This window comes from Rhinoderma darwinii, chromosome 1 (genome assembly GCF_050947455.1).
Source record: "Rhinoderma darwinii isolate aRhiDar2 chromosome 1, aRhiDar2.hap1, whole genome shotgun sequence".
Taxonomy (NCBI): domain Eukaryota; kingdom Metazoa; phylum Chordata; class Amphibia; order Anura; family Rhinodermatidae; genus Rhinoderma; species Rhinoderma darwinii.
The window spans coordinates 356612238-356627986 of record NC_134687.1 but is presented as its reverse complement, the minus strand read 5'-3'; the positions used below and the strand labels follow the sequence as shown (position 1 = coordinate 356627986).

General features: G+C 40.8%; 1 protein-coding gene across 5 annotated transcripts in view; it reads right to left on the bottom strand.

Annotated features, from left to right (window-relative positions):
- Positions 1-14573, bottom strand: part of MPDZ (multiple PDZ domain crumbs cell polarity complex component) — a 146855-nt gene extending 132282 nt beyond the window's left edge. For all 5 annotated transcript variants that reach the window (XM_075826777.1, XM_075826793.1, XM_075826803.1 and 2 more), the window contains exon 1: positions 14283-14573. The gene's annotated coding sequence lies outside the window, so the exon portion shown is untranslated. The remainder of the gene's footprint in view (positions 1-14282) is intronic.
- Positions 14574-15749: the final 1176 nt, after the last annotated feature.

Here is a 15749-nt window from a genome sequence, read left to right as displayed (position 1 = left end):
GCTATATATTATTTATTGTGCTTTTATGCATTATTTATATGCTATGTATGGTCTGCAACATGTGGCTCCACAGCCATTCTAATAACATGCAGACCTTCTGCAGCTTTGAAGGTATGCTCGGACTTATGCTTTTAGCATTCCTATTTATGACATCTTTTATTTTATCGAACAATAGATTTTTTTTTATAATTTTTCAGAATGTACAATGTATACATAATATGTAGTAACATGATCATACAGAGAATCCTAGCACTGCTTATTAACAATAATAATGAAAACATATGTCACCATTGTGTTCTCTTTTATGGGATTCATGTTTAATTTTCTTATCCTATTTAGAATATCTAGAATTGGTCCACAATTGAAACCTATTCAGAGTACAGAGAAAATAAAAATGCACAAGATTCTAGCTCTGTAGATCAGAAAGGTCCTCCACCGCCTTCGGTATCCTCGTTTCCGCTATATTGGGTGCTTTAACATCTTTGTATGTATTTATGGCTTTACTTCATGTCCCTCTTTCTGTTCTAACAGTCAAGCAATCACTGTGAGAAAACCCTTCCCCCTCTCATTGTCAGGCATTCTGCACAATCTATAATGCAGCAAAAAAAACAAAAAAAAACAAAACAGATCTTTACTAACTTCTCGCCGCTATGTGCCCTAAAGGTTGATTGGTGTGGTGGAGACGATGGGAGGGATCTTCTGTTCACAAGCTACTTGTGCGCTAAACTAGGGTTGCATGATGCATCGAAACTTCAATACTGTTTCGATGCCGTGCACACTCAAACGGTTTGATACCATTAATTCATGTATTTCGATACTAAGCTGTGCGGCCGCGCAACGAAGTATAGTAACACATGAATGTAGTTAGAGCGGGGCTGCGGGTGTCTAATACAGCCATTGCCCCGCTCCTGAGTCCTGACAAGTGCGTGCCCGGTCAGGATGAGGTGATGTGACCTGTGCTGCACTAATGATTGCCGGCACTGAAGACAGAACATGGCGGGTGCACTGCAAAACACCCCCCTGTTGTGTCTTCAGTGCCTGCACCGCCGCTCATTAGTGCAGTACCGGCCGCATCACCTCATGCTGACCGCGCGCGCACACTTATTGTCAGGAGCAGGCAATGGCTGTATTACACAGCCACAGTCCCACTGTAACGGCGGAGATCAGAGAAACCTCTCATCTCCGCTGCTATTCCCTTGACAGCTGCGATCAAAGCCGATTGCAGCATTCAAGAAGGGGTATATGAGAAGGGGGGATGCCCTTTGGATCGTGTCACAGGGAATCCTTGTGATGCGATCGAGGGACATATGATATATGGGCAGACAGCCCAGGGTCCATTGAAGGACCCCAGGGCTGCCTGACCATATTTCCTGTTGTTAGGGCATACTTGGGTATGTCCTAACTGCTGCCTGTGTACTATCCGTACACGGGCTAATGTACTGGCATATAGATATATGCCAGTACATTAAAGTTTAAAAATAAAAAAAGTATATAAAAAAATAAAAATAAAAAATACACACATTTTACAATAAACATTGAAACAAGTCTCGATACATAAAATATACACATATTTGGCATCGTCGCGACCTTAATAACAAATTTATAGCGTCACTCATGTTTACGCTGTTATAAAAAACTGCTTTCTTTCACTTATTAATGGTCGCATTCCAAGAGTCGTAACTTTTTTTTTATTCCGTCGACATAGCCGTATAAGGGCTTGTTTTTTGCGGGAGGAGTTGTATTTTGTAATTGTACCATTTTTAGATGCTTAGCATATATCGATTTACTTTTATTAACTTTATTTTAGGAGAGAATTGAAAATAAGCAGCTATTCCAGCATTAATTTTCACGTTACAAATTTACGCCGTTTACTATGCAGTGTAAATAACATGTTAACTTTATTCTATGGGTCGGCACGATTACGGGGATACCAAATATGTAAAGTTTTTATATGTTTTCCTACGTTTGCACAATAAAAAGCCTTTTAGAAAAAAATTACTTGTTTTTGCATCGCCGCATTCCAAGAGCCGTAATTTTTTTATTTGTCCGTCAATGTGGCCGTACGTGGGCTTGCTTTTTGCGGCTCAATGTGCAGTTTTCATTATTACTATTTTGGGGTACATAGGACTTATAGATTAGCTTTTATTTAATTTTTTTATGGGGGGAATGGGAGAAAATAGAGAATTTTGCCGTTTTTTGCGGTTTTTTTGGACGCCGTTCATCCGGCGGTTTCATTAATGTGTTCATTTTATTGTTCAAGTCGTTACGATCGCGGGGATACCATATATGTGTATGTGTTATTTGTTTTGACACTTTTACTAAATAAAACCACTTTTTGGGCAAAAAAAATCGTTTTATTTGATTTTGACTGTAATTTTTATTTTTTTTTTCACAAACTTTATTTAACTGATTTACATTTTTTTTTTAGTCCCACCAGGGGACTTCACCATGCGATCTGTTGATTGCATATATAATGCTTTGGTATACTTAGTATACCAAAGCATTATTGCCTGTCAGTGTAAAACGGACAAGCAATCTATTAGGTCATGCCTCCGGCATCGCCTAACAGGCAGATGCTGAAGGCAGACCTGGGGGTCTTTGTTAGGCCCCCGGCTGCCATGGAAACCCGACGGCGACCCGCGATTTGTTTGCGGGGGCGCCGATGGGGTGACAGAGGGAGCTCCCTCCCTCTGTCAAACACATTAGATGTCGCTGTCACTATTGACAGCGGCTTTTATTGGTTTAACCTGCGGAATCGGAGCGCGCTTCGATTCCGGCAGTTGCAGCAGGAGCCAGGCTGAGTATAACAGCCGTGCTCCTGCCGCTGATCGCGTGGGTACAGTGGCAGTACCCGCGCCATCACAGAACGGATATATCCGTCCTCCTGCGCGAACTAGCAGCTGCAGAGGACTGATATATCCGTCCTTCGGCATTAAGAGGTTAATGTGAGGCACATGGAGGTTCAAAATTCATCACACCACGCGCCTCACATCAGAAAATGGAAGAAATTTTTTTTTTTATTATTATTGTTGGCAAAGTATCGTTTTGGTATAGAGTATCGAAATACTACACGAAATATCGGTACCAAAGTCAAAATTCTGGTATAGTGACAACCCTACGCTAAATATTTAGCAACATAGGCCCAACAGCTCACATACGCTCTTGTCTGATATGCGGAGATTTGACAATTTAACCCCTTACCGCCGCAACCAGTTTTGCCCTTTCTGACAGTGCCTCATTTTTCAAATCTGATTTGTGTCAGTTTATCTGGTAACAACTTTGCTTTTACTTATTCAAGCAATTTCAAGTTTGTTTTCTCGTGACAAACTGTATTTTATGTTACGGTTACATTTTGGTAGATAAATTGTGTTTAGTTGTAAAAAAAAAAAAAAAATCGCATTTTTATACATTTTATTTTCCCTAGTTGTAACGTAGATAGTCATACTACACAAGTTACACTTATTAACCCCTTAGTGACCACTAATACGCCTTTTCACGTCGGTCACTAATGGGCTTTAGGCTAGGCTGACGCCTTTTCACGTCAGCCTAGTCTAAGTCCTGCACGGGTCTCCCGTGCAGGCAGGAGCCGGGGCTCTGCTGTCTGATGACAGCTGAGCTCCTGCTCCAACGCCCGCGATCGAAGTTTACTTCGATCGCGGCCGTTTAACCAGTTAAATGCCGCCGTCAATAGCGACCGCGGCATTTAACTTTGTTTACAGAGGGAGTGCGCTCCCTCTGTCACCCATCGGCGGCCCGCGAATGAAATCGCGGGTCTCCGATGGGGTGTCATGGCAGCCGGGGGCCTGATAAAAGCCCCCAGGTCTGCCCTGGACATATGCCTGTTAGGACGCGCCGGAGGCACGTCCTAACAGATTGCCTGTCAGATTTACACTGACAGGCAATAATGCTCTGGTATACGAAGTATACCAGAGCATTATAGCAGCGATCGGAACATCGCACAGTAAAGTCCCCTAGTGGGACTAATAAAATCAGTCATCAAAGTGAAATAAAGATTATTAATAAAAAGTACAGTAAAAAAATAAATAAAATCATTTTTTTCCATAAAAAGTGATTTTATTTAGTAAAAGTGTAAAAAAAAAAAAATGTGGTATCGCCGCGACCGTAATGACTCCATTTATAAAGTTAATATGTAATTTAAACTGCAAAGTGAACACCGTAAAAAAAAAACGCAAAAAACCATGGCGAAATTGCAATTTTTTTCCATTGCCCCCCAAAAAAGTCATAATAAAAATGAATCAATAAGTCCCATGCACCCCAAAACAGTACCATTCAAAACTACGTCTTGTCCCGCAGAAAACAAGCCCAAAAAATCACTACATTGATGGAAAAATAAAAAAATTACGGCTCTTGGAAAGCGACGATGCAAAAACAAATAATTTTAGTTCAAAAGTGTTTTTATTGTGCAAAAGTCGTAAAACATAAAAAAACCTCTACACATGTGGTATCGCCGTAACCGTACCGACCCATAGAATAAAGGTAACATGTTAATTACGTCGCACAGTGAACGGCGTCAATTTAAAAACGCATAGAACAATGGCGGAATTTCAGTTTTTTTTTATAATCCCCCCCAAAAAGGTTAATAAAAGTTAATATAAAAATTATATGTACCCAAAAATGGTGCTATTAAAAAGTACAACTAATCCCGCAAAAAACAAGTCCTCATACAGCTATGTAGACGAAAAAATAAGAACGTTATAGCTCTTTGAATGCGACTATAGAAAAACGAATAAAATAGCTTGGTCATTAGGGCCTAAAATAGGCTGGTCACTAAGGGGTTAACATTTCCCATATGTCTACTTTATGTTGACATCCTTTTATTTTTTTAGGATGTGAGAAGGCTTAAAAGTGATGTGAGAAGGCTTAAAAGTTTAGCAGCAATTTTTCACATTTTCAAGAAAATTTCTTTAGGGACCAATTCAGTTCTGATGTGACTTTGAGGGCCCTATATATTAGAATTCCCCTATAAATCACCACATTATAAACACTGCACCCTCAAAGTACTCAAAACAGCATTTAAAAAATGTCAAACATTTAGGCGTGTCACAGGAATTAAAGAAAAGTGCAGGTTAAATTTAAAGGGGTTTTCCAGGGACACAATTTTTTAACTAATACTCTATGTAAATATTTAATAAAGTTCCTAATATACATTCTGTATTAAATCTGAACACTTTCCTTCCTATTCTCCCTACCTCTGCCCTGCCGGAAGTTTTGATTTTCTACCTTGGGCGGGATAAACTATTGGCCCTACACACTAATTCTCCCTTCCCCTTTAGTTTATCCTGCCCACCTGCTTTATCCGAGGTGCGGTCACAGAATTCTCTGACCGCACCTCAGATATCTAATGTGATCCCCATCATCTCCAAATATATGTACCCCAAATATATGTACCATTATAACTAGACATAAAATCGTGCTGCTATTGAAGTACAAGCAAAGAATGAATGGAGCGGACATTGAGGAGGCTGTGGACCAATAGGATGCCTCAAACGTCAGAAGTCCCGGGTTTGAGGCATCCTATTGGTCCACAGCCTCCTCAATGTCCTTTGCGTTCATTCTTTGCTTGTACTTCAAAAGCAGCACGATTTTCTTTGCGTGCATGCTAGTCCTCAATTTTCACTGACGAATAGCAGGCGAAGCAAAGAAAATCGTGCTGCTATTGAAGTACAAGCAAAGAATGAACAAAGCAGACATTGAGGAAGCTGTGGACCAATAGGATACCTCAAACCCGAGACTTCTGACGTATACCCGGGTTTGATGTATCCTATTGGTCCACAGTCTCCTCAATGCCCACCCCGTTGAATTCTTTGATTACGCCTCAATGCCCGCCCCATTTGCCTCATTAATAAAACTCCACAGTGTTCGTGTGTTGCGCGCCTGGAAGAAAATAGTGTCCCTGGAAAACCCCTTTAAGAAATTCAATTTTAATCCACCTTGTGGATTTTGGAGCACCATTATAGGTTTGCAGAGGCCTTGAGGTCCCAAAACATAAGAAACACCCCCAAAAAGACCCCGTTTTGAAAACGAACCACCTCAAGTAATTAATCTTAGGGTATGTGCACACGACCTATTTTCAGACGTAATGGAGGTGTTTTACGCCTCGAATTACGCCTGAAAAGACAGCTCCATTACGCCTGCAAACATCTGCCCATTGCTTGCAATGGGTTTTACGATGTTCTGTTCAGACGAGGTGTCATTTTACGCGTCGCTGTCAAAACATGGCGCGTAAAAAGACGCCCGCATCAAAGAAGTGCATGTCACTTCTTTGGATGTTTTTGGAGCCGTTTTTTTATTGACTCGATTGAAAAACAGCTCCAATTACGTCCGTAATGGACGCCGCGAAAAACACGGATACTTGCAAAAACGTCTGAAATTCAGGAGCAGTATTCGCCTGGTATAGTGAGCATTTTGACTCCACATTTTGTTGCTGAAATTATTAGAATTGGGTCATAAAAATTAAAAAAAAATTCCAATAAAGTGTCGTTTTAGATCAAAATGTTGATCTAAAACTAGGAAATTCAAAATAAAAAACACCCCCCAATTTGTAATTCAATTGCTGCTGATTACAGTAATACCAGATATGTGATCATGACCTGCTGTTTCAGCACACGGCAGGGTTCAGAAGGGAAGGAGCGCCATTTGGCTTTTGGAGCGCAAATTTTGCTAGATTGCATATGCAAAGCTTCTTTGGTACCACTTCAGCGGAAACCCCCCAGAAGTGACCCCATTTTGCAAAATACACCGTACGAGGCATTTATCAAGCGGTGTAGTGAGCATTTGGACACCACAAAGAGACACATGCCATAAATTGTTAAGCAAGTTCTCTCGGTATGGCGGCAATGCCATATATGTGGATGTAAACTGATGTTTGGGCATATTGTTTTTTTGAGTGCTACTTTTGCTTAGTAGTGGTTTTGCTTGAGGTTTTGCTGGCATTTCAATTTGTAATGTGGGGGCATATGTAGGCTGTGCAGGCGAAACGCGCGTCGAGGCGTCTTTGTGCCATCTCTCCACGTCCCGTGCTTCCATCATGTCCACAGGTATATCTGTTCTTATTCATCTGTTTTGCGTATATCTGTTAATTGGTCTGCATATGCGCTGCTTATTTGTAGCGGTTACTTTTGCATTGGGCAGCTTTCCTGTCACAGATTTAGCTTAATATATATATATTCCTTATTCTATTGGTATTTATATTATACTTGTGTGCATGGCTTGTTAGTACTGGGACGTGTTTTGAGTTTGGTTGTTTCCTGTTTTCCCTTATGGTATATTGTCATCTGTACCTGACTGCTATTCCTCCTGATATATGATCTAGTATTGTTATATGTATTATTACCATACCATGAATTGTTATTTAATAAAGATGTATACTTTTTACTACTCATGGTAGCTATTTTCATATTATATTGGGACGTCATGTCCCTTGCGCTTTGTAGGTTGCTTCTGAGTCATATTGGGGTTTCCCCCCTTTTTTTCACTCTGTTTTGAGGTTCTTTGTAGGTTTGTGAGGATATATTTAACGAACACTATTTAGAATGTTAAAGCAGAAAAAGAGAAACTTGATCCAGTGCTGGGTTTAAAAGGAAGTAATATTCCAAATATATTAAAAAGTCCATATACATAGGGGTGGATACATCAGATAGCAGGCCTACGCGTTTCAGACAAATTGCTTGTCCTTACTCGTGGCGTGTTGCCGCCACGAGGATCCGTGCGCTGTCCGGGCTCGGACATAGGATCGGTGATCTGGAGGATTCCTCCCCCATTTACTTCTATTTAGAATGTTACTTAATTTTGCATTTAGGAAGCAAATAAATAATAAAAATAAATTTAGTGTAAAGGCGTCCATAGTTCAAGGCCACATACAGGCTTGCATTTGGAGATGACTTTTTTTTAATCTTTTTAACATTATATGTTATATCACTAGGATACACCGTTAGTAGCAGATTAGTGTAGTCCAACTACTGGGACATCCACCAATCATGAACGAAAGGCTGGAGTTCAGAGCGGAGCCATGCACAGAACTGCTATGTAGTTCCTTTCACGTAATAGGTTTGGTAAGAAGCGATTTTGGACCTTTTTCCATCACTGCAATCCGAGAGCTATGACTTTTCCATTTTCCCATTTATATAGCCAAATTAAGGCTTGTTCGTGGAAGGTAGAGTTGTATTTTTTAATGGCACAATTTTGGTCTACAACTAATGTATTGAAAATCTTTTATTACTACAAGTTTTATTTAAAAAAAAATAATATTTGTTTTTGTGTTTTTTTTTGTTTTTTTTTTTATCATCGACAGAGTTTTATGCTTGTATTTTGACGAGTTTTAGTTGTTATCAGTACCATTTTGTGGTACATAGGACTTGGCTAAAACTTATTATTTTCCTAACTAATAGGCATACACACGTGGCAGACCTGGTGGCCTTCTTTAGGCTCACAGCTGCCATAGCAACCCATTGGCACCCTGGGATGGGGTGACAAAAGGGAGCCCCCTCCCTCGGTCCAACCACTTAGGCTTCGTTCACATCTGCGTCAGGGCTCCGTTCAGTCGTTTTGTCTGAGCTTTCCGTCAGAACGGAACCCTTACTGAAACAAACGGAAACTATAGGTTTCTGTTTGCATCATCATTGATTTCTATGGTGACGGATCCGATACAAATGGTTTCCGTTTGTCTCCTTTGTGGAAACCATTTGCACCGGATCCATCACCATTGAAATCAATGGTGATGCAAACTTAAACCTATGGTTTCCATTTGCTTCAGTCAGTGTTTTATTCGGACGGAAAGCTCCGACAAAATGCCTGAACGGAGCCCTGACGCAGATGTGAACGAAGCCTTAGATGTTGTGGTCACAACTGACTGTGGCATTTAATGGGGTTTAAAGAGGCTCTGTCACCAGATTATAAATGCCCTATCTCCTACCTAATCTGATTGGCGCTGTAATGTAAACATTGGTTTTTCTTTTGAAAAACAATCATTTTTGAGCAAGTTATGAGCAATTTTAGATTTATGCTAGTTTCTTAATGACCAACTGGGCGTGTTTTTACTTTTTACCAACTGGGCGTTGTACAGAGGAGTGTATGACGCTGACCAATCAGTGACCAATCAGCGTCATACACTTCTCATTGTTCCAGCCCAGCTTCTTTCACTGCACAATCTCACTGTGCTGTGGATCATGCTGGGCTGGAACAATGAGAAGTGTATGACGCTGATTGGTCACTGATTGGTCAGCGTCATACACTTCTCTGTACAACGCCCAGTTGGTAAAAAGTAAAAACACACCCAGTTGGTCATTAAGAAACTAATTAGCAGAAATCTAAAATTGCTCATAACTTGCTAAAAAATTATCGTTTTTCTAAATAAAAACCACTGCTGTTCTCTACATTACAGCGCCGATCAGATTATGTAGGAGACAGGGCACTTATAATCTGGTGACAGAGCCTCTTTAAGGGCAGGGATTAGCGTTATCTTCGATCTTGGCCATTGCAGCAGTGTAAGCTGTAATGTACAGCTGACATCTGCGGCGGATGGTTCGGGCATAGTTCCTTAGCCTGCATCATCCCCACCATACATTCAGGGCGTTTGGCATTAACTACATAGCGTCAGTGCCGTAAATGTACGGCACATGTAGTCAATGGGTTTAAACATATGTTCAGTTAAAAATAACAGGTAATATGTACTGGTACTCACTAATATAAGCCTATTAGCAATATGCTTCATAAGGGAAAACTGTTCTTTAGGGGTTAAAAAATAAAAACGTTTATCCACAAGTATAGAATCCTACACGGAAGTTCTAGGGAAGACTACAGAACAATTACAATCTTCTAAACATAGATACATGATTCGGTAATAGGCTTTAATGCCATATGTCATTACCTCTCACTTAGATAACACGTGGCAAATGGGATAGGAAGGTGAAGTCCTTTACAAGGAGACTTTTAACCCTTTAGATGCTGTGAGCGAGTAATAGGACATCAATGGGTCAAACGGAAAGTTTAAAGCAATATTTTTGGTTTTACACGTAAATTACATGTTTTATTTGCTTCTTTCGTGATCTTTAAAGAGGCTCTGTCACCACATTATAAGTGGCCTATCTTCTACATAATGTGATCGCCGCTGTAATGTAGATTACAGCAGTGGTTTTTATTTAGAAAAACTGTCAGAGTTATGATCTATTTTAGATTTATGCTAATGACTTTCCTAATGCCTAACTGGTCGTGTTTTTACTTTTTGGCCAAGTGGGCATTGTGGAGAGAAGTGTATGACATCGACCAATCAGCGTCATACACTTCTCCCCATTCATTTACACAGCACATAGTGATATAGCTAGATCCCTATGTGCAGCCACATACACACACATTAACGTTACTCAAGAGTCCTGACAGTGAATAGACATCACTACCAGCCAGGACGTGATGTGTATTCAGAATCCTGACACTTCTCTGCACTTCTCTGTGATTTACAGCATAGCAGGCGTACTCTCGCGAGATTACGAATTAACCTGTCATTTAAAACGAGATTACGCTTGCCTTGCTGTAAATATCACACAGACGCTACAGAAGTGGTCAGGATTCTGAATAGACATCACGTCCTGGCTGGAGGTAATGTATATTCACTGTCAGAACACTACAGTAACGTTAGTGTTTGTTTATGTGACTGCACATAGTGATACAGCTATATCGCTATGTGCTGTATAAATGAATGGAGAGAAGTGTATGACGCTGATTGGTCACTGATTGGTCAGCGTCATACACTTCTCTCCACAACGCCTAGTTGGTCATATAGTAAAACACGCCCAGTTGTCCATTGAGAAACTCATTAGCATAAAGCTAATATAGGTCATAACTCCGTCAAAAATGATTGTTTTTCTAAATAAAAAACACTTCTGTAATATACATTACAGTGCCGATCACATTATGTAGAAGATAGGCCACTTATAATGTGGTGACAGAGCCTCTTTAAGGCAAAGAAAACCCCTTCTTGTCGCAGTCCTGCAGGAGCGTTGAGCTTATGTGCATGTTTGACTCAGGATTGCTCAGTAATTACTGTCAGCCCATCAATCTCTTGTCTGTTTGCCAACATTCTTATCACGAATATACTCTAGATAAACACTTCTGTAACAATCTGTAACCTATGTTTACTCAGCAAACAAACCAACTTCATGAAATAATTAAAGTCACCAAAAACAGAAGACAGAATGCAACTTATATTAAAGCGCCTATTAGTCAGTAATGTCACAAATATGTCCTGCAGATGATTTAAGGTGGTTTTACACTGGGCGGTTATCAGGCAGACAAGCGTTCATAGAATGCTCATTCCCGAAAATTGTCCTGTGTAAACAGGGGAACGATGAGATGAACGAGCAAACGCTCAATGCACTGGCAGATTATCATCATTAGTTATGAAGCCATCAACTGCAGGATATTTCCTGATAATGGGCCCGGGTTCACACAGGACATTTGTGTGCTAGATGTAGAATATATATATATATATATATATATATATATATACATACACACACTACCGTTCAAAAGTTTAGGGTCACTTAGAAATTTCCTTATTTTTGGAAGAAAAGCAGTTTTTTTCAATGAAGATAACATTAAATTAATCAGAAATACACTCTATACATTGTTAATGTGCTAAATGACTATTCTAGCTGCAAACGTCTGGTTTTTAATGCAATATCTACATAGGTGTATAGAGGCCCATTTCCAGCAACCACAACTCCAGTGTTCTAATGGTACATTGTGTTTGCTAACTGTGTTAGAAGGCTAATGGATAATTAGAAAACACTTGAAAACCCTTGTGCAATTATGTTAGCACCGCTGTAAACAGTTTTGCTGTTTAGAGGAGCTATAAAACTGACCTTCCTTTGAGCTAGTTGAGAATCTGGAGCATTACATTTGTGGGTTCGATTAAACTCTCCAAATGGCTAGAAAAAGAGAGCTTTCATGTGAAACTCGACAGTTTATTCTTGTTCTTAGAAATGAAGGCTATTCCATGCGAGAAATGGCCAAGAAACTGAAGATTTCCTACAACGGTGTGTACTACTCCCTTCAGAGGACAGCACACACAGGCTCTAACCAGAGTAGAAAGAGAAGTGGGAGGCCCCGCTGCACAACTGAGCAACAAGACAAGTACATTAGAGTCTCTAGTTTGAGAAATAGACGCCTCACAGGTCCTCAACTGGCAGCTTCATTAAATAGTACCCGCAAAACGCCAGTGTCCACGTCTACGTCTACAGTGAAGAGGCGACTCCGGGATGCTGGCCTTCAGGGCAGAGTGGCAAAGAAAAACCCATATCTGAGACTGGCTAATAAAAGGAAAAGATTAATATGGGCAAAAGCACACAGACATTGGACAGAGGAAGATTGGAAAAAAGTGTTATGGACAGACGAATCGAAGTTTGAGATGTTTGGATCACACAGAAGAATATTTGTGGGACGCAGAACAACTGAAAAGATGCTGGAAGTGTGCCTGACGCCATCTGTCAAGCATGGTGGAGGTAATGTGATGGTCTGGGGTTGCTTTGGTGCTGGTAAAGTGGGAGATTAGTACAAGGTAAAAGGGATTTTGAATAAGGAAGGCTATCACTCCATTTTGTAACGCCATGCCATACCCTGTGGACAGCGCTTGATTGGAGCCAATTTCATCCTACAACAGGACAATGACCCAAAGCACACCTCCAAATTATGCAAGAACTATTTAGGGAAGAAGCAGGCAGCTGGTATTCTATCTGTAATGGAGTGGCCAGCGCAGTCACCAGATCTCAACCCCATAGAGCTGTTGTGGGAGCAGCTTGACCGTATGGTACGCAAGAAGTGCCCATCAAGCCAATCCAACTTGTGGGAGGGGCTTCTGGAAGCATGGGGTGAAATTTCTCCCGATTACCTCAGCAAATTAACTGCTAGAATGCCAAAGGACTGCAATGCTGTAATTGCTGCAAATGGAGCATTCTTTGACGAAAGCAAAGTTTGAAGGAGAAAATTATTATTTCAAATAAAAATCATTATTTCTAACCTTGTCAATGTCTTGACTATATTTTCTAGTCATTTTGCAACTCATTTGATAAATTTTTCATGGAAAACAAAATTGTCTGGGTGACCCCAAACTTTTGAACGGTAGTATATATATATATATATATATATATATATATAATACTGCTGATGCTATGGGTAAAATCACCTATAGCCGCAGCTATAAAGGTATTCCAACTGTAACAAGGGAACAGTCTTTCACAACCGTAGCGTTTATGGGTTTTAAGTGATCAGTTCCGATTGATGGAAATTGATAATGTTACTAAATGTTTCACTGTTTTTACTAAATAAACTCACAATCATAGCATTTTATTTACCTGTTTTAACTAAAGCTTTTTGGGGTTAATTCACATATATGAGTGGGGGGGGGGTATAATCCTGCAGAATGGGTACAACATACATATGTGGTGTCTGCTCTTCCCATCAAGCAGAACAACGCAGATTTATAAATATTTTTATGCATTTTTCTGGTGCGAATACATTGAAAAACACATAAGTGAAGCCATTGCGCCACTTTTTACGCAGGATGTGCGTCATAATAATGAATCTAATGCACGTTGCATTGGGGAAGAGACTGGCACGCCGCTTGTACAGTGCGCCAATATTAAAAAATGTCCCCTAATGGCTTTACAGTCTGAACTGAAGGAATGTAGCAGGCGACGTTACTTCGGCAGGACTAATGACTTTAGGGCTCAATGCACACGATGCGTATTACGCGCAGTGGGTTTTTATCGGCGCGTAAACCTGTGGTGCGTATTTTACAAGCCGCAGCATGTCAATTTATCTTGCGTTTCCGCCTGCGAATTGTATCTGTCTAGTTTTAAAGGAAAAACGCGGGGAAAAAAACGCAGCATGAAAACACACTGATTTACTCGTCAAAATGTAAAGACCGCACAGAAAAACGTATCGAAAAATGCACTATTACGCGTGGTTTTCCCACAAATACCCTGCAGTTTGATGCCTATTTTCAGCAGCAAAATACGCAACGGATTTTCCCATTTACAGAGCGATTCATGCTATGATCAGTCACAATAACATCCGCCTATAGACACAAACATGACACCAGATAGCAGTAGAACAGCTGCCATTAGCACAGTCCCTCTATTCCCAGTCTATATACAGAATTAAAGCCATACATTCCCAGAGACTAAGCAGCCACTACACTGCAGCAGCAGTCAGAGGCCTCTCCCTTTAAATGCTACTATTCGCCTATGGGCAGATAACAGGACAGCCACCTGTTGTCGTCAGCGCTCCGGTCCTGTCCGCGACCTCCCCTCCTGCTCACCGGACACCGTTACAACATAACACCTCAGAGACGGAGAATCTCACACACAACCCGGTGACCGGAGGCCGCTTGCGGTCCACGCTCCGTGACGTCACCCCGCTAGCAGCGCTCTGACGTCATGGGCAGTGGGGGCCGGACAGCTAGTACGGGGAGAGAGCCTGGAGATGCGGTGGGCTGCGGAGGGGGGAGTAGCAGAGAAACAATGGCTGGAGGGGGAGGAGATGCTGGCTGTCTGCTGTGGCACAGGACATGGGACACACAGGAGGATGGATGGGAGAAGGCGTGTGCTGCGGGTTTACCATCCGTTTACTACAGTGTGTACCAGACAATGGATTTAAAGGGGTATTCCAGAGAAAAATATTTATCATCTAAGTGTTAAAATTAGTGTGGGTCTCACCATAAGAACCTACACTAGAAAAGTCAACTATTTCCCCCAACTTCATGTCCATGCACTCTATGGGAGTAAGGTTTCGTTCACATCTGCGTCAGGGCTCGGTTCAGCGGAGCTTTCCGTCAGGGGAACCCATGAATGGAAATCTGACCGAAACAAATGGAAACCATAGGTTTCCGTTTGCATCACCATTGATTTCAATGGTGACGGATCCGGTGCAAATGGTTTCCGTTTGTCACAGTTTAATGGTTCTGTCATTTTGATGGAATCAATACTGTAGTCGACTGCGCTATTTGTTCCGTCAAAACGACGGAAACCTTGCACAATGGTGACAAACGGAAACCAATTGCATCGGATCCGTGACCATTGAAATCAATGGTGATGCAAACGGAAACCTATGGTTTCTATTTGTTTAGGTCAGAGTTCCATTCATGGGTTCCCCTGGCTGAAAGTTCTGAACGGAGCCCTGACGCAGATGTGAACGAAGCCTCAGGCTCTGTTTGCAGTGCATGGCATGTGCCAACGTAAGGCTTTATTCTCCTAACGTATGCTCAAAGAGTGTTGTTCTAGGATACATTGGGGCGGTATGCTTCGATTTGCATTTATTTCAACTGTATTGAATAGCAATGTAGACTATACTATTGGATACAGAGGCATCCAGTAAAAAAGAAAGTATACTACGCGGTATATATATTTTTTTAATGGGAGGTCTAATGGGTCACGTGCAAATGTATTTCTATATACAGTTGCATATGTCAGAGGTACAGTCGAAAGTGAATAAAGTCTTATAGCCAAGCAAAATATTTTTAGAGCCTTACAGCCGAGTGAGCGTGATAAATATTTTTTGCTGGAATACATTTTTAAATGGGATCTTTTTTTTTTCTTCAAAATGCTGCATTGTTTGTCGCGTAAAAAATAATTTTCCATTTTTTTTTTATGGAAGCAAAAATAGTACACCAGCACTCTAGATACCACAAAGCGAAGTTATGTAAAATATATAAATATATTTAAAGGCTCTATAAACCT